Genomic DNA, 18868 nt, shown 5'->3' on the forward strand with positions numbered 1-18868 from the left:
ACCAGCAATGAAATCAAACTGGTAATCAAAAAACTACCTAAGAACAAAATCCTGGACCAGATGGCTTCACCACTGAATTTTATCAAACATTTAGTGAAGACCTAATACCCATCCTCATTAAAGTTTTAAAAAGAGTAGAAGAAGAGGAAATAGTTACAAACTCTTTCTATGAGGCCAGCATCACCCTAATACCAAAACCAGGCAAAGACACCACAAAAAAAGAAAATTACAGACCAATATCCCTGATGAACATAGATGTAAAAATACTCAACAAAAATATTAGGAAACTGAATTCAAAAATGCATCAAAAAGATCATTCATAATGATCAAGTAGAATTTATTCCAGGGATACAAGGATGGTACAACATTTGAAAATCCATCAACATCATCGACTAAATCAACAAAAAGAAGGACAAAAACCACATAATCATCTCAATAGATGCTGAAAAGCATTTGACAAAATTTAACATCCATTCATGATAAAAACTCTCAACAAAATGGGTATAGAGGGCAAGTATCTCAACATAATAAAGGCCATATATGATAAACCCACAGCCAATATCATACTTAACAGCAAGAAGTTGAAAGCTTTTCCTCTAAGATCGGGAACAAGAGAAGGAGGCCCACTGTCCCCACTTCTATTCAACTTAGTACTGGAGGTCACAGCCACGGCAATCAGACAACACAAAGAAATAAAAGGCATCCAGATTGGCAAGGAAAAAGTCAAACTGTCACTATTTGCAGATGGCATGATATTGTACATAAAAAACCCTAAAGAATCCACCCCTTAACTAATAGATGTAATATCTGAATTCAGCAAAATTGCAGGATACAAAATTAATACACAGAAATCTGTGGCATTCCTATACACTAATAATTAACTAACAGAGAGAGACATCAGGAAAATAATTCTGTTCACAATTGCATCCAAAAGAATAAAATACCTAGGAATAAACCTAACAGAGGAAGTGAAAGACCTATACCCTGAAAACTGCAAGACACTCAAGAGAAATTAAAGAAGATACCAATAAATGGAAAAACATCCCATGCTCATGGATAGGAAGAATTAATATTGTCAAAATGGCCATCCTGCGGAGCCAGGATGGCGGCGTGAGTAGAGCAGTGGAAATCTCCTCCCAAAAACACATAGAGCTATGAAAATATAACAAAGAAAAATCTTCCTAAAATAGAGACCACAGGACACAGGACAACATGAAGACCACATCCACACCTGCAAGAACCCAGCGCCTTGTGAAGGGGGTAAGATACAAGCCCCAGCCCGGCGGGACCCGAGCGCCCCTCCCCCTGGCTCCCGGCGGGTGGAGAGAAACCGGAGCGGTTTTTTTTTTTTTTTTGGCGAGCGCTTTTTGGAAGCCTTAGAGGGACGGGCCCCCGTTGCTGGGCAGGCAGGGTGGCGGGACCGGTGAGGAGGTGCCTGGGAACGGCGCCAGAGGACAAAGAATATCCCGCGTTTCTCCCTGCGAGACCGGGGGGCAGGTGCCTGAGACCGGTGCCTGAGGACGGAGGAGGTCGCGCGTTTTTCCCCTTTTTTTTTTTTTTTTTCTCTTTTTGGCGAGCGCTTTTTGGAAGCCTTGAGGGACGGGGACCCCAGTGCTAGGGAGGCACGGTGGCGGGACTGGTGAGTGGGTGGCTGGGACCGGCGCCTGAGGACAAAGAATATCCCCCGTTTTTCCCTGCGGGACCGGTGGGCGGGTGCCTGAGACCGGCACTTGAGGACAGAGGAAATCGCGCGTTTTTCCCCTTTTTTTTTTCTCTTTTCTGCGAGTGCTTTTTGGAAGCCTAAAAGGGACAGGGACCCCGGTGCTAGGGAGGCAGGGCGGCGGGACTGGTGAGCGGGTGCCTGGGACCGGCACCTGAGGACAAAGAATATCCCGCATTTTTCCCTGTGGGACCGGTGGGTGGGTGCCTGAGACCAGCACCTGAGGACGGAAGAAATCGCAAGTTTTTCCCCTTTTTTTCTCTCTTTTTGCCGAGTGCTTTTTGGAAGCCTTGAAGGGACAGGGACCCCGGTGCTAGGGAGGCAGGGCGGCGGGACTGGTGAGCGGGTGCGTGGGACCAGTGCCTGAGGACAAAGAATATCGAGCGTTCCTTCCCTGCGGGACCGGTGGGTGGGTGCTTTTTGGAAGCCTTGAAAGGACAGGGACCCTGGTGCTAGGGAGACAGGGCAGCAGGACCAGTGAGCGGGTGCCTGGGACCGGCACCTGAGGACAAAAAAAAAAAAAAAAAATCGCTTGTTTTTTCCTTTTTTTTCCTTTTTTTTTTTCTCTTTCTTTCTGTTCCCTCTCTCATTGTTGCTGTTGTTGTTTTGGTTTGGAGAGTGCTTTTTGGAAATCTTAAAGGGGCAGGACAGGTCACTTAGACCAGAGGCAGGGAATCTGGGGAACTCTGGGCACTCTAACCCCCTGGGCAGCAGGGAGCACAGAGGCCCCTTACAGAGATAAATAGTCTCCTGGCCACTCCCCATCCAACGGGGCTCCACCATTTTGGAGGAACAGCCCCAGCCAGGCTAAGCCCACAGCAACAGCGGAGATAAACCCCAAAGCAACTGGGCAGGAAGCAGAAGCCCTGTCTGGGCACAGCTGCCCAGCACAAGCCACTAGAGGTCGCTATTCTCCCAGGAAAAGGCTACAAACCAACAAGAAGGGAAGCTCTTCCAGCGGTCACTTGTACCAGCTCAGCAAACTATCTCTATCACCATGAAAAGGCAAAACTACAGGCAGACAAAGATCACAGAGACAACAGCTGAGAAGGAGACAGACCTAACTAGTCCTCCTGAAAAAGAATTCAAAATAAAAATCATGAACATGCTGACAGAGATGCAGAAAAAAATGCAAGAGCAATGGGATGAGATGCAGAGAAAAATGCAAGAGCAGTGGGATGAAGTCCGGAAGGAGATCACAGATGTCAGGAAAGAGATCACAGAAGTGAAACAATCCCTGGAAGGATTTATAAGCAGAATGGATAAGATGCAAGAGGCCATTGAAGGAATAGAAGCCAGAGAACAGGAACGTATAGAAGCTGACATAGAGAGAGATAAAAGGATCTCCAGGAATGAAACAACACTAAGAGAAATATGTGACCAATACAAAAGGAAAAACATTCGTATTATAGGGATACCAGAAGAGGAAGAAAGAGGAAAAGGGATAGAAAGTGTCTTTGAAGAAATAATTGCTGAAAACTTCCCCAAACTGGGGGAGGAAATAATCGAACAGACCATGGAATTATGCAGAACCCCCAACAGAAAGGATCCAAGGAGGACAACACCAAGACACATAATAATTAAAATGGCAAGGATCAAGGACAAGGAAAGAGTTTTAAAGGCAGCTAGAGAGAAAAAGGTCACCTATAAAGGAAAACCAATCAGGCTAACATCAGACTTCTCAACAGAAACCCTACAGGCCAGAAGAGAATGGCATGATATACTTAATGCAATGAAACAGAAGGGCCTTGAACCAAGGATACTGTATCCAGCACGACTATCATTTAAATATGATGGTGGGATCAAACAATTCCCAGACAAGCAAAAGCTGAGGGAATTTGCTTCCCACAAACCACCTCTACAGGGCATCCTACAGGGACTGCTCTAGATGGGAGCACCCCTAAAAAGAGCACAGAACAAAACACACAACATATGAAGAATGGAGGAGGAGGAATAAGAAGGGAGAGTAGAAAAGAATCTCCAGACAGTGTATATAACAGCTCAATAAGCGAGCTAAGTTAGGCAGTAAGATACTAAAGAAGCTAACCTTGAACCTTTGGTAACCACGAATCTAAAGCCTGCAATGGCAATAAGTACATATTTTTCAATAGTCACCCTAAATGTAAATGGACTTAATGCACCAATCAAAAGACATAGAGTAATAGAATGGATAAAAAAGCAAGACCCATCTATATGCTGCTTACAAGAAACTCACCTTAAACCCAAAGATAAGCATAGACTAAAAGTCAAGGGATGGAAAAACATATTTCAGGCAAACAACAGTGAGAAGAAAGCAGGGGTTGCAGTACTAATATCAGACAAAATAGACTTCAAAACAAAGAAAGTAACAAGAGATAAAGAAGGCCACTACATAATGATAAAGGGCTCAGTCCAACAAGAGGATATAACCATTCTAAATATATATGCACCCAATACAGGAGCACCAGCATATGTGAAGCAAATACTAACAGAACTAAAGAGGGAAATAGACTGCAATGCATTCATAGTAGGAGACTTCAACACACCACTCACACCAAAGGATAGATCCACCGGGCAGAAAATAAGTAAAGACACACAGGCACTGAACAACACACTAGAACAGATGGACCTAATAGACATCTATAGAACTTTACATCCAAAAGCAACAGGATATACATTCTTCTCAAGTGCACATGGAACATTCTCCAGAATAGACCACATACTAGCTCACAAAAAGAGCCTCAGTAAATTCCACAGTACTGAAATTCTACCAACCAATTTTTCAGACCACAAAGGTATGAAAGTAGAAATAAATTCTACAAAGAAAACAAAAAGGCTCACAAACACATGGAGGCTTAACAACATGCTACTAAATAATCAATGGATCAATGAACAAATCAAAATAGAGATCAAGGAATATATAGAAACAAATGACAACAACAACACTAAGCCCCAACTTCTGTGGGATGCAGCGAAAGCAGTCTTAAGAGGAAAGTATATAGCAATCCAGGCACACTTGAAGAATGAAGAACAATCCCAAATGAATAGTCTAACATCACAACTATTAAAACTGGAAAAAGAAGAACAAATGAGGCCTAAAGTCAGCAGAAGGAGGGACATAATAAAGATCAGAGAAGAAATAAACAAAATTGAGAAGAATAAAACAATAGCAAAAATCAACGAAACCAAGAGCTGGTTCTTTGAGAAAATAAACAAAATAGATAAGCCTCTAGCCCAACTTATTAAGAGAAAAAGAGAGTCTACACAAATCAACATAATCAGAAATGAGAATGGAAAAATCACGACAGACTCCACAGAAATACAAAGAATTATTAAAGACTACTATGAAAACATATATGCCAACAAGCTGGAAAACCTAGAAGAAATGGACAACTTCCTAGAAAAATACAACCTCCCAAGACTGACCAAGGAACAAACACAAAAGTTAAACAAACCAATTACAAGCAAAGAAATTGAAACAGTAATCAAAAAACTACCCAAGAACAAAACCCCGGGGCCGGACGGATTTACCTCGGAATTTTATCAGACACACAGAGAAGACATAATACCCATTCTCCTTAAAGTGTTCCAAAAAATAGAAGAAGAGGGAATACTCCCAAACTCAATCTATGAAGCCAACATCACCCTAATACCAAAACCAGGCAAAGACCCCATCAAAAAAGAAAATTACAGACCAATATCCCTGATGAATGTAGATGCAAATATACTCAATAAAATATTAGCAAACAGAATTCAACAGTATATCAAAAGGATCATACACCATGACCAGGTGGGGTTCATCCCAGGGATGCAAGGATGGTACAACATTCGAAAATCCATCAACATCATCCACCACATCAACAAAAAGAAAGACAAAAACCACATGATCATCTCCATAGATGCTGAAAAAGCATTTGACAAAATTCAACATCCATTCATGATAAAAACTCTCAGCAAAATGGGAATAGAGGGCAAGTACCTCAACATAATAAAGGCCATATATGATAAACCCACAGCCAGCATTATACTGAACAGCGAAAAGCTGAAAGCATTTCCTCTGAGATCGGGAACCAGACAGGGATGCCCACTCTCCCCACTGTTATTTAACATAGTACTGGAGGTCCTAGCCACGGCAATCAGACAAAACAAAGAAATACAAGGAATCCAGATTGGTAAAGAAGAAGTTAAACTGTCACTATTTGCAGATGATATGATACTGTACATAAAAAACCCTAAAGACTCCACTCCAAAACTACTAGAACTGATATCGGAATACAGCAAAGTTGCAGGATACAAAATCAACACACAGAAATCTGTAGCTTTCCAATACACTAACAACGAATCAATAGAAAGAGAAATCAGGAAAACAACTCCATTCACCATTGCATCAAAAAGAATAAAATACCTAGGAATAAACCTAACCAAGGAAGTGAAAGACTTATACTCTGAAAACTACAAGTCACTCTTAAGAGAAATTAAAGGGGACACTAATAAATGGAAACTCATCCCATGCTCATGGCTAGGAAGAATTAATATCGTCAAAATGGCCATCCTGCCAAAAGCAATATACAAATTTGATGCAATCCCTCTCAAATTACCAGCAACATTCTTCAATGAATTGGAACAAATAATTCAAAAATTCATATGGAAACACCAAAGACCCCGAATAGCCAAAGCAATCCTGAAAAAGAAGAATAAAGTAGGGGGGATCTCACTCCCCAACTTCAAGCTCTACTACAAAGCCATAGTAATCAAGACAATTTGGTACTGGCACAAGAACAGAGCCACAGACCAGTGGAACAGATTAGAGACCCCAGAAATTAACCCAAACATATATGGTCAATTAATATTTGATAAAGGAGCCATGGACATACAATGGCAAAATGACAGTCTCTTCAACAGATGGTGCTGGCAAAACTGGACAGCTACATGTAGGAGAATGAAACTGGACCATTGTCTAACCCCATATACAAAGGTAAACTCAAAATGGATCAAAGACCTGAATGTAAGTCACGAAACTATTAAACTCTTGGAAAAAAAACATAGGCAAAAACCTCTTAGAGATAAACATGAGTGACCTCTTCTTGAACATATCTCCCCGGGCAAGGAAAACAACAGCAAAAATGAGCAAGTGGGACTACATTAAGCTGAAAAGCTTCTGTACAGCGAAAGACACCATCAATAGAACAAAAAGGAACCCTACACTATGGGAGAATATATTTGAAAATGACAGATCCGATAAAGGCTTGACGTCCAGAATATATAAAGAGCTCACACGCCTCAACAAACAAAAAACAAATAACCCAATTAAAAAATGGGCAGAGGAACTGAACAGACAGTTCTCTAACAAAGAAATACAGATGGCCAAGAGACACATGAAAAGATGCTCCACATCGCTAATTATCAGAGAAATGCAAATTAAAACTACAATGAGGTATCACCTCACACCAGTAAGGATAGCTGCCATCCAAAAGACAAACAACAACAAATGTTGGTGAGGCTGTGGAGAAAGGGGAACCCTCCTACACTGCTGGTGGGAATGTAAATTAGTTCAACCATTGTGGAAAGCAGTATGGAGGTGCATCAAAATGCTCAAAACAGACCTACCATTTGACCCAGGAATTCCACTCCTAGGAATTTACCCTAAGAACGCAGCAATCAAGTTTGAGAAAGACAGATGCACTCCTATGTTTATCGCAGCACTATTTACAATAGCCAAGAATTGGAAGCAACCTAAATGTCCATTTGTAGATGAATGGATAAAGAAGATGTGGTACATATACACAATGGAATACTACTCAGCCATAAGAAGTGGAAAAATCCAACCATTTGCAGCAACATGGATGGAGCTGGAGAGTATTATGCTCAGTGAAATAAGCCAAGCGGAGAAAGAGAAATACCAAATGATTTCACTCATCTGAGGAGTATAGGAACAAAGGAAAAACTGAAGGAACAAAACAGCAGCAGAATTACAGAACCCAAAAATGGACTAACAGGTACCAAAGGGAAAGGAACTGGGGAGGATGGGTGGGCAGGGAGGGATAAGGGGGGGGAAGAAGAAGGGGAGTATTAAGATTAGCATGCATGGGGGGGAGGGAGAAAGGGGAGGGTGGGCTGCACAACACAGAGAGGACAAGTAGTGACTCTACCACATTTTGCTAAGCTGATGGACAGTAACCGTAATGTGGTTGTTAGGGGGGACCTGATATAGGGGAGAGCATAGTAAACATAGTATTCTTCAGGTAAGTGTTGATTAAAAATTTAAAAAAAAAAAGAAAGAAAGAAAGAAAAGGGGGATTACTCCTTAACAGGATAAAACTATTGGTAAATCAAAGATCAACGCATGCTTTAAATATCCTTAATGTTGATCACTTAAAGGGTGTCAGATGATCAGCTATGGAGGTACTCTTTTCTGATAATATTCCTTTCTCTTAATTAAAAAGAAAAAAAAAGCAGTTACTGTGTGCTGACCTCCAATGAGTTCTGCACAGTGGTATAGAGGGCATGTCAAAGTGTGGGCAAAGGGTCTGTTTGTTTCTACGCAGAAGATCAAGGCCTAGCTTGGATACCCAGATAATGAACTAAGATACGATATGAGGAGGAGCTTCCGGCATCAGCACTCTCTGGAGGACTTGTGCCTGGGGATGATCATCAAAAAGCCTCCACAGGGATCCGGACGATGCTGCGGTTGTGGCTGCATCCAGCCCACCATCTCCTGGACTTGCCATAAGAAGGAGGAGGGAGATGTCTAGGCTGGCATGTGCATACAGTGAGACAACGAATTTGACCGGATCTGTACTGTTGGAACTCAACCACGAGTTGGGAGGGGTGCAAGTTGTAGCACCCCAAAATCTCATGACTATAGACTATCTATGGTTAAAAGAACATATGGGATGTGAGCAGATCCCAGAAATGGGCTGCTTTAATTTGTCTGATGGTTCAAGTACAGTTGGACAATATCCATCATATCATAGATAAATTTTCACAAATGCCTAGGGTGCCTAACTGGTTTTCTTGGCTTCACTGGAGATGGATGGTAATTATAGATTTGCTTTGTTTATGTCACCGTATTCCTATTATGTTAATATGTGTGTGCAAATTAGTTAGTAGTTTAAAACCTATACATACTTAAGGTACTATACAAGAAGATATGTCAAAGAAATAATCAATCCTCCCAAGTTTCCCTCATATGCTACATCTATAGCTTTTCTTCTTCCTTCCTAATTACAAACCTTAAATAGAATTCGTGCCTCATATCGAATTTACCGAGTATCATAATTCCTCCAGGTGGTAAAGATACCTCGAGACAAGTGCTGGGCAGAGAAGCCACAGGGCATAAATCTGCAAAGAAGTAAAAAGCTAACCTTTGCAAACAATATGGCTTCTCTCTCACTTACCAACTTTACATTTCCCTGTATGGCCCCGGAAGATGACTGGTTAGCCAGAGACGGGTAAGATTCCTCAAGGGAGGAACAACCTAAGACAGGCACAGTCGCAGGGGGGCCATCAGGTGAGAATTTGGGGATCAGCAGAGGTGAGGCTCAGAACCTCACCCCCCCTGCTTTGAGCGAAATCTTCTGCATCCGTAGATGTCTTGCTGCCCTTGTCTAGCCTGGATTAATACTTAGTCCATAGGCACACACCTGATCATCTGATCATCTATATTTGCCTTCTTACAGCACTAAACTATGTTTTCTACCTTTATCTTGCATCTACCTACCACTTCAGCATTTTATTAAAAATAAAAATAATAATAATAATAGGAGAAATGTGGGATCAACATATAAATCAAGTACAAAAATCAAATGAATATTCATATTTGACCTGATGGTTTATAGGTCATATTGCATGATCAAAACCGAAAGTTTCTGTGATGAATGCCCTTGTACTGTTCACCATGTAAGAATTTATTCACTCTGTAAGAATTCGTTCACCATGTAAGAACTTGTTCGTTATGCTTCAGAAGATTGGAGACTGATGAGAATTAGGCTTGAGATGGATTAATGATTGTACATTGAGCATTGACCCCCCTATACTGAATTTTATTGTTGTTAACAACCATTTGATCAATAAATATGAGAGATGCCCTCTCAAAAAAAAAAAAATGGCCATCCTGCCTAAAGCAATCTACAGATTCAATGCAATTCCTATCAAAATACCAACAGCATTCTTCTATGAACTAGAGAATACCATTCTAAAATTCATATGGAACCACAAAAGACCTCGAATAGCCAAGCAATTCTGAGAAGGAAGAATAAAGTTGGGGGCATTATGCTCTCCAGCTTCAAGCTCTACTACAAAGCTACAGTAATCAAGACAATTTGGTACTGGCACAAGAACAGACCCATAGACCAATGGAACAGACTAGAGAGCCCAGATATAAATGGAAGCATATATGGTCAATTAATATACTATAAAGGAATCATGAATATACAATGGGGAGATGACAGCCTCTTCAACAGCTGGTGTTGGCAAAACTGGACAGCTACATGTAAGAGAATTACACTGGATTATTGTTTAACCCCATACACAAACGTAAACTCGAAATGGATCAAGGACTTGAATGTAAGTCATGAAACCATAATACTCTTAGAAGACAACATAGGCAAACATCTCCTGAACATAAGCATGAGCAACTTCTTCCTAAACGCATCTCCTCAAGCAAGGGAAACAAAAGCAAAAATTAACTCATGGGACTACATCAAACTAAAAGTTTCTGTACAACAAAGGACATCATCAATAGAACAAAAAGGCATCCTGCAGTATGGGAGAATATATTTGTAAATGACACATCTGACAAGGGGTTAACATCCAAAACATATAAAGAACTTACAGCCTCAACACCCAATAAAGCAAATAACCTGATTAACAAATGGGTAGAGGATATGAAGAAACAGTTCTCCAAAGAAGAAATTCAGATGGCCAACAGACACATGAAAAGATGCTCCTCATCACTAATCATCAGGGAAATCCAAATTAAAACCACAATGAGATATCACCTCACACCATTAAGGATGGCAATCATCAAAAAGACTATGAACAACAAATGCTGGTGAGGATGGGGAGAAAGGGGAACTCTCCTACACTGCTGGTGGGAATGTAAGCTAGTTCAACCATTGTGGAAAGTAATATGGAGGTTCCTCAATAAACTAAAAATAGAAATACCATTTGACCTGGGAATCCCACTCCTTGGAATTTACCCAAGAATACAACTTCTCATATTCAAAAAGACATATGCACCCCTGTGTTTATCACAGCACTTTTTACAATAGCTAAGAAATGGAAGCAACCTAGTGTCCGTCAGTAAATGAATGTATAAAGAAGATGTGGTACATATACACAATGGAATACTATTTAGCAGTAAGAAAGAAACAGATTCTACTATTTGCAACCACATGAATGTAGCTGGAGGACATTATACTCAGTAAAATAAGCCAGGCATTGAAAGACAAATGCCAAATGATTTCCCTCATTTGTGGATTATAACTATGAAGCAAAACTGAAGGAACAAAATAGCAGCAGAGTCAGAAACTCCAAGAATGAACTATTGGTTACCAATGAGGAGGGGTGTGGAAGGGTGGGTTGGGAGGGAGGGAGAAGGGGACTGAGGGGTATTATGTTTAGTACACATGGTGTGGGGGATCACGCAGAGAACAGTGTAGCACAGAGAAGGCACACAGTGGATCTGTGGCATCTTACTACAATAATGGACAGTGACTGCATTGGGGTATGGGTGGGGACTTGATAATGTGGGTAAATGTATTAACCACATTGTTTTTCATGTGAAACCTTCAAAAGAGTGTATATCAATTTTACCTTAATAACAATAAGTAAAAAAATAAAGAAAACCTAAAGAACTGACCTTGGATGGCAACATAATGTCTCTACCACTGGAGATAGATACCATAAGACCACAAGTTAGCCTACATTCTCCTATCCCCTTATCGCATTCTCAAAATCCTTAGAAACCCAAATCCTAAGCCCTTTAAGCACATCTCTCCTCTGAGGCTGCCCATACTCCCCTTTCTTTGAGTAATTGCTTACCAAACACTTACTATTTTTCATTCCTCTGAATTGCTTCCCTTTTCCTTTGAAGTCTCACCTTCCTTATTATCAGCTTTTATTGCTTTTTGTCTCTGCACTCTTCCAAGCCTGTTGTTAGGTTATTAAGAGACCCCTTCCTGAATATAAGTGTCTTTGTTACTTTGCTAGTTCATTCAATTTTCTAGACTTAAGCACAAGTCTTCTCTCTCTCTGTTCTACTTCAGACAAGTAGTGAAGGACTACTGAGATCTCTAATTTGGGAAGTTCTCAAAATGTAATCTCACTTCATCCAGTGCCCTGCAGCTCCCCCAAATCCTGGGATGGTCGGGGCTTATTTCCCACACTGTGCAGATTCAAGCAGACACTGGACATCAGGTGACCCTCCCTTTAGGAGTTAGCAAGAGATTCGCTCTATGCTGAGTGAGAGTTCAATGGACTTCCCCGTCCTCCCTCTGCTCTTCCTGCTCTCTGCTTCATGGTTGCTGCTATCCACACTACTCTCACTTTAATGAATTCCTTCCTTATCTACACTCGTCCAACCTGCTCGTGAATTCTTTCTCCATCAGAGTTAAGAACCAGTGTTGGCAGCTGCGCTCAGAAAATAGCGCCCAATGCAGGGCAGCCGGAAGGCCCCGAACTTCCTAATGACAAATCATCCCACACCACTAAACTACATGCTAATTGCGCCTTGGCATAAGGACCAATGAGACCCACCAAATTGTTATGCTAATAAGGCATATGGAGCTGCACCAACCAGGTCAGAGCATGAGAACTATATAAGCAAGCCTCTCCTTCCCCTCTGGGTCCTGCCCAACTCATTTGTTTCACAAAGAGCTGAAGAATAAAGCTTTCTGCAGAAGAATCCTGCTGTTGTTGCGTGCTGTTCTTGCCGGCGAGGATGGGGCGCGCGACAAGTGGTGCCGAAACCCAGGAACCAGAACATCACCGGCACAGGGAGGACCCTTCAGACATCTGGAGAGGATTCAGAACTGCAGGTCAGAAGAAAGCCCGGAGGGGTAAGTTCCGAGAGGCCCCTGCTTTTTAGGATGATAGTTGATGGTTCTCTGTAAATAAGGAGGCACCATGGGGAATGCACCGTCATTAGTCACGGTGCTGCAGACAGCTCTCAAAGAGCGAAACTTGAAGGTCTCCAGCAAAGTCTTAGGATCTTTTGTGAAGGAGATAGACCGTGTGGCCCCCTGGTTCATTTGTTCAGGGTCCCTCTCAATCCCGAGCTGGGACAAACTGGAGAAAGATCTTGATAGAGAGGAGGAGGAGGGTAGCCTGAGGGGAGGCACCAAGCCCCTCTGGAAACTGATTAGAGCTTGTCTGCAAAATGAGAGATGTGAAAAAGTAATAAAAGAAGGTCAGAGAGCATTGACAGATATCCAAGAGAGCATGTCAGAAACGGAACGGGAAACAGAGAGCGCGCGCGGCCGAAAAAAGGCCACAAAAACGAAGGTAAAGAAACCTCAGAGTGAGGGAGAAAGCCCGCCTAGGGCAAAAGCGAAAGAGCCCCGAGAAGCGAGTGACGATCGCCTCGGAGAAAATAGTAAATACCCCTGGAAAGAGTTGAGGGACCTCCAACTCTCCAATAGGGAATCTGAGGAGGAATTAACGTCCGCAGAGGAAGGGGAAGAAAATGAAACCGCAGAGTGTAGAAGTAAGGGAACCAGCAAAGTTGAAAAGCGGACCAAGGAAAAAATGAAAGCAGGGTGTCCCCCGACGCCCGTTGCCCCGCCACCTTACTTGAGTGGCGCACTCTCCTTTTGCCACCCAGATACTCTTCAGGCAATTAGACAAATGTTTCCTGTATTTGAGGATAATGGCGTACGCTCTCACCAGCCCCTGAGCCATAAACAAGTTAAGGAGTTAGCAGAATCCATTCGGGCTTATGGAGTCAGTGCTAACTATACCATAGCACAAGTTGAGAGATTAACAGAGACAGCCATGACACCCGCAGACTGGCAATATGTAACTAAGGCATGCCTTTCTAGTATGGGCCAATACATAGAATGGAAGGCATTGTGGCATGATATCAGCATGACCCAGGCACGCGCAAACGCGGCCGAAGGACAGCCTGCGTGGTCATATGATATGCTGACGGGCCAAGGACAGTGGGTAGCCAACCAGACCGCCTTCCCCTTACAGGTATACGCACAAATAAACACGTGCGCCGCCAAGGCATGGAAAGCCCTCACCAACAAAGGAAAAGTATCAGGCAATTTGACAAAAATTATTCAGGGGCCGAGCGAGCCATTTTCTGACTTTGTCGCTTGTATGATGGAGGCCGCAGGCAGAATATTTGGAGATCAGGAACAAGCAATGCCCCTAGTGGAGCAATTAGTATTTGAACAATGTACCAAGGAATGCAGACAGGCGATAACACTCTGGAAACAAAAAGGGATACACGCCTGGTTGAAAGCCTGTAGAGAAATAGGAGGGCCACTCACCAATGCGGGCCTAGCCGCAGCCATATTACAGAGCCACAAACAGGCCAGGATCACTAACAGAAGTATTAAATGCTTTCACTAATCTGTCACGAGGCCTGTCCCAGTATCTTTCAGGAGGTCCCAAGACTTCGATGGGACACTAGAAGAGCTGCGGCGAGAAATTATCCACATCAACTCCACCCGTCTAGATATCTCCGTAGTGGAAGGACTCTCTTCCTAGTTCCTCAGAGCTCTCTCCCACGTCAAGGAGTGGGCGGGCATGGCTGGGATGGGCGTGTTCCTGCTTGGAGGTCTCATGCTCTTACTCTAGTTGTTATGCAGACTCCGCAACCAACATAAGCAGGACAAGGTGATCCTTGCTCAAGCCCTAATGGCGATAGACGTTGGCGCCTCTCCCCAAGTGTGGCTCAACATGCTTAAGAAGGAAGCTCGGCTTTAGCTTGAGGTAGCTCTTGCACCCTGAGCCCATGTGGCACTGCACCAGGCCCGAGTACCTCAATGCTTAATCACAGCTTTCTTTAAGAAGCTCATGGTGCAAGAGGGTTGAGAAAAAAGGTCCAAACCCTTTGTACCAAGCGGTCCCAACGCCAGCCAGAGGATGCGAGGCAAAGCACTGCAAGAGGTCTTGGACCCCTCTGAGAGGCATGCCTGACTGCATAGGGGTAGATGCCCAGAACCCCTCTCCAAAAAGGGGGCATCAAGAAGTATGATGGAGGTCAGGCCTCTGTCTCCGCCTCTGCTGGCAAGTTCCGCCTTGAGCTTCTGTTAGACAAAAAAGGGGGAGATGTTGGCAGCCGCGCTCAGAAAATAGCACCCAATGCAGGGCAGCCGGAAGCCCCCGAACTTCCTAATGACAAATCATCCCACACCACTAAACTACATGCTAATTGCGCCTTGGCATAAGGACCAATGAGACCCACCAAATTGTTATGCTAATAAGGCATATGGAGCTGCACCAACCAGGTCAGAGCATGAGAACTATATAAGCAAGCCTCTCCTTCCCCTCTGGGTCCTGCCCAACTCATTTGTTTCACAAAGAGCTGAAGAATAAAGCTTTCTGCAGAAGAATCCTGCTGTTGTTGCGTGCTGTTCTTGCCGGCGAGGACGGGGCGCGCGACAAACCAGGCTTGAGGTCTCACCAAGTTCACATGAAGATCTCCTCGGACAGGACTGCCCAGCAACACTAGAACTTTGGGTCAACAAGATACACATTTTTTCCTGCTTTAGTTTTACTTTAATTACATCTTTCTCCAAGTACAATATGTTTATGGTTAAACATATTCTCCCTATTCTCCTTACTCTTATGAGGGAAAATTATGAAATAAAAAGGACACAAAAGATTAAAATGACAAGCCAGTGACAGGTCTTTTTTGCTCCCTTTCTTAGTCTGACTTTCAGACTCTATTCTTTTCTGTTTTATTTCTTCTGGTGCTTATCTCAGTAACTGTGTAAGATAGTTATACCTATTTCTTGCGTAGACAGGCCACCGCAAGATGTGCCATTGTGACCTGCAGATCATTTTGAGCTGAAAAACCACCAAGGCCCAAAAGACACAGGAAGATACTTGACCCCCCTCCACAAACTGCATGAAAAAGAATTTAGACGAGGAACTCCTCTAGGGGGAGAGCTGTCACTGTAGAAGCTATATTATGTAAACTAGGCGTGATAGCCAGGGAGGGGTGTGGCTACATCTCTTGAAATTCCTCTTTGTACCCCATTGTTTCCATGTGGCCCATCAAGTATTTTGTTTACCAAACATTTACTCTTTTCATATTCCTGTGAACTGCTTCCTTTTTCCTTTGAAGTCTCAGACTGCTACCAGCTTCTCCTTTGTTCAGGATGACAAGTGTATACCACATTTTCTCCAGCTGTCTCTGGGGCCCAGGTCTATGGCTTCCCTGTACTTACGAATTAAACTTTTCTCCTCCTGTTAATCTGTCTCATGTCAATTTGATACCTAGACCAGCTAGAAGAACCTTGAGTGGTAGAGGAAATTTCTCCCTTTCCAACACTTGATTTAACAACTGTGATATTGTATTTTATAAAAAGAAATAATATTTGGTCTTCATCTCTGTTTCTGGCACAGCAGCTTCAAAATACTTGATATACCCTAAGTGAGGAAAGCAGTTAAGGTTTCTTTTATTATTTAATGAGTAGCTTTTGGACCACATCTAAGGATGGGGGCTGATCACCACAACCATGTGATTAGACCTCCTGGAAGGTAGGAGAAAGGGGACCAATCCAAGGCTTCCTGGGAAGGGAGAGGACTGGAATTTAGATCAATCTCCAGTGGCCACTGATTTAAATAATCATGCTTATGTGAAGAAGCCTCCATAAAACCCAAAAGGACAGGGTCTAGATAGCCTCTGAGTTGGTAAACACAGGGAGATCTGGGGAGAGCCATGCGCTCTGAGAGGGTGTGGAGACCCATCCTTTCCCCCATACCGCTCCTTAAGCATCTCTTCCATCTGGCTGTTCCTGAATTATATCCTTTTATGATAAATTGGTAATCTATTAAGTAAATTCTTTCTCTGAGTTCTGTGAATGGCTCTAGGAATTTAATGGAACCCAGGGAGGAAACTTAGAACCCTCATACATAGCCAGTTGGTCAACAGCTGTGGGGGAAATGGAAGTTTTCAGCCAGAATTTACAGAATTTCCCCCTGGTCTTAGTCCATTTTCACACCAATTAATGTTTACCATGGAAGAGCCTCTGGTTCATCCAGGGCAAGGGTGGAGAGAAAACGGCCGTTCACTCCTCCCATCTGTTCCTGGTACGTGATTGGTCTGGTGTGTGCCAGTCACCAGGCACCTGCCCATGGAGTTCCTCCCAGAAGGGGCTGCTGGGGGAGGAGAGTGTGCACCACGGCGGAGGGGATGGGTGGTGCAGGGCCTGGCTATGAACCAGAGAGAGCTGTGAGAAATAAATCCCTTTTACCCAATCTGTCCTTCCCCTTGTCTTAACTTTGGTTTCACCAGATTCATAAGGGACTTGTTCTGGGAGGGGAAACCCCCTTCCATTCAGAGCTACAGCAGCATAGGTGACCACCTGGACGTTCTATTGGCATCTGAAGAGGAAGGGAGGGACAGTCTTGCATACGACAGCCTTTTACCTGTGGGATCTGATGTAGTCTCTAGGTAGACAGTATCCAGTATCAGCAATGAGCTGAATAGTATGACAACTAACTGGTGTTGAAGAATTGCAAGGTGGTGTGGGGAAACACTAGCAACCCCCTCCAGGTGCCCCCAACCCCAGCCTTGGCCCCCCAACAGGTGCAAGAGTGCACATGCATGTGCACACACATATATACACACACAGAATTGAGTGCAGAATCTGAATTGGGTGCAGAATCGTCACAACTTTAGACAATATCCAATGCATATCCTATGAATACTTAACATTTAGATGATTTATACTATTCCCTTGACTCAATATTTGATAAATAAATTATTACTGCTTTTAGTTGTCCCTTTGGTAAGAGTTGTAATGTCACAGATTTAAACATCACACTCAGGAATGTACTTTTTTAGCAATGAATATTCAACATATCTCATAATTCTCAAAATTTTAAAGTAAATATAGGTTCCTCTCTATTCTTCTTCATTTTATTCTCTAATATTAAAGTTTTCTGACAGTGACACTCACAATTTTATATTTTTAGACCACTAATTATATTTTTCCTAAAATCATAATAAAATAAAAATAAAAATTCTGAAATCACTGTTTCATTTTCTACCACCATCCAATGTAGCTATTGGAAAGTGTAATTAGCAGTTTAGATTAAATTAGAAAATGTTCCATAGATTACTGTGCCCTGGTTACCAATCCCAGAGAAGGACTCTCAACTTCTGAGTGAAGAATTTTGGCAATTCAGAATTGAGTGTGAAGCCAAGGGCAAGGAACAAGTAGCTTAGCAACTATCCACATTTTTACTACTGTTAATTTTCAACAAAATGCTATTATTCCATTTAGTGTTTTCCTGGATTTGCTAACATGGAAATTACTTTGAGAAAACCCTGCTCAAGTGCTTGCTTCAGCAGCATATATACAAAAATTGGAACGATACAGCTTAGAATGATCCTTGTGCACGAATAACATGTAAATTTGTGAAGTATTCTATATTTTTTATTGTTAATTGTGTCCAGTTTTTGTCAAAGTAATACAAATTTTTGGAAACAGATAGTAATGATGGTTGTGAATATAATTAACGCTACAGAATTTATTCTTAAAATTGGTTAAATAGCTATATATGTGTGTGTATATACATACATATGCCTTTAGTAAAAATACACATATATATTTTATAAATATATATACCTTTATATACATACAAAGACCATGCAAATAAATGTACTAAAACAAAATGTAGTTGATCTGTACAGGTTTCATGATCTCATATCATTGTTCCCTATTCTCCTTACTCTTTTATAAGGCTCCCATCTTAAGGCTGAACAAATGTAGCATTGATTTACACATGGAATATATTGAAAAGGAAATAATTAATCTGTAATCAAAGCCGTGGTAGTACATGGGAGGTTAATAAAAAGAAATGCCCTAGTTTGTGGATATCAGGGTATGGCCATGGAGGAAAGAGAAAGAGAAATAAGTTCCTTTGGTGGATTTGATCCTGCCCATAATCAGGTACTCACAGTCCTCCGCAGGTTGCCGTGAG

The 18868-nt window shown here is 42.3% G+C and overlaps 1 non-coding gene across 1 annotated transcript; it reads left to right on the forward strand.

Annotated features, from left to right (window-relative positions):
• Positions 1-18220: 18220 nt before the first annotated feature.
• Positions 18221-18322, forward strand: LOC118973288 (U6 spliceosomal RNA). The gene has a single exon (XR_005062554.1). It is a non-coding gene; the product is annotated as a U6 spliceosomal RNA (small nuclear RNA).
• The last annotated feature ends 546 nt before the right edge of the window (positions 18323-18868 follow it).

Source organism: Manis javanica, chromosome 9 (assembly GCF_040802235.1).
Source record: "Manis javanica isolate MJ-LG chromosome 9, MJ_LKY, whole genome shotgun sequence".
Lineage (NCBI taxonomy): Eukaryota > Metazoa > Chordata > Mammalia > Pholidota > Manidae > Manis > Manis javanica.